This window comes from Colobus angolensis, unplaced genomic scaffold (genome assembly GCF_000951035.1).
Source record: "Colobus angolensis palliatus isolate OR3802 unplaced genomic scaffold, Cang.pa_1.0 Scaffold15, whole genome shotgun sequence".
NCBI lineage: Eukaryota > Metazoa > Chordata > Mammalia > Primates > Cercopithecidae > Colobus > Colobus angolensis.
Window position 1 is genome coordinate 13,019,845 of NW_012114599.1, and position 1,848 is coordinate 13,021,692.

A 1,848-nucleotide genomic window follows, 5' to 3' on the forward strand; every position below is an offset into this window, starting at 1 on the left:
CAAGTTATCAAAACTATCAATATGATAATTCAGGTGCCAAGCATGGAAAAGAAATTTCTGTGACTTAGAGAACTACAGAGGCTAATTACAAATTCCGAGGGTATAGGGAAAATACCATTGTTCTATGAAACCAATTACAAGTAAATTTGATTTTTCAAAAATAATTTGATGCGTGTGTAACCACTATCATTTGCAAAATACAGTATGTATAAGTTATTAATTTTGTAGTCTTTACTCTTCTGACGTTTTTGGAAGATGTCATTGCTGTATTTCCTTATAATGATCTTTGATTAAAGAATTTAATTTCAAAGAAGTAAATATTGTTTATTTTATTAGACACTGGAGATATGTCTCTGCTTCCAGGGTCGTTTAGCATTTATTATTAAACACATATAAAAATCGATGCCTGTTTCATGGAGTATTAAAAGCACAGTCTTTTGCTAATGTCACCCTTTGCCTATGGTAGACTATTTTAATATCACTTTTAGATACAGAACAAACTTAGAGGCAAATCGATCCTCAAAACAATTCAGAGAAACAAACAAATTCCACTTTATAAATCATTCATAGGTAGGATACCACCCATAATAATAGGAGCTTACAGAGGTCTCTCCTTTGTTTAAATACAAGAGTCTATCCACATGCTACTGTTTCTCTATGTATTTTACTGGCAGAATTGGAGAGATATGTTCAGTTTCTTGTACCATTTCTTGGATGTTAATGACAAAGGAAATGGTCTCTAGTGCTTCTGAAATTTTGGTTGTTTTTACCCCATTCATGGAAGATTATTGAACTAAGGAGTAAAATCTTATCAGGAGTGAGAGGCTAGAGAACCTATTGTTTTTCCTATCAACATTTTCCATGAATGTGTAACACAAGTATCCCTATTTAGAGGGCTGGGAAATTGAGGTTTGTGGCAAAGCAAACTTGAATAACAAAGAGGAAATGAATAATTTAAAAATGTTTTTGACAAATAAAAATGATGATATATTACCATTAAGCCAGGTGTTCAGCAAAGGAGAAAGAATCCTTATTTGTCAAATACCAAAGCCCTACACTTGGCTGACTCAAATCAAAGCATCTCATAACAAAAGATAACCTTGTTACCCTCAGCTTCTGAAGGTGAAGCAAAAGGCAGCATTACCTTGACCGTCTGTACTGCACTTTATCTCAAACTTACTTTATTCCACAGAACTGGTGTCTTTGGTCCTCTGTGGTTTCCAGTAGTTAATACCCTCAATCCACCATAATGGGACCAGAGAGCTGGTGGATTTTTTCCCTTGATTTTTGACCTACATAAGGAACTGCATTGCATCCAGATCACAGCCTGGAATTTTGGAGACATTTTCATTGAGATAGTTCTCATCTGTACGTCCATCCTCTAGTAACTATTTCTACTTGGCATTTATCTTGATTGGTGGTGTAAATGTAGATTAATTACCGCTATGGTGATGCCAGGTGATCTCAAAGTTGAGTCTCATTGTACTGGAATAGCAAACTTCTTAAGCATTTATATTCTAACGAATTGATATTTATCAGGACACTGCTATTGTTTTTGAAAGAAAAGGAAAGGGCTCCATGTATGATGAGGCAGGGGGTGGGAACCATCTAGGAGAGATGAAAATTGAGGGCTGCAATGGTGTCTGTCCAAGGTGGTTAGAGCTAAAATTTGAATGGGTTGAATTTGCTAAAGTACACTAAGGAGAAAGCTCCCTTTCTCCTCCCATCCTCGTCTTTTTTTGTTGTTGTTTGTTTGTTTTTTTGTTTTTTTGAGACGGAGTCTCGCTCTGTAGCCCAGGCTGGAGTGCAGTGGCCGGTTCTCAGCTCACTGCAAGCTCCGCCTCCCGG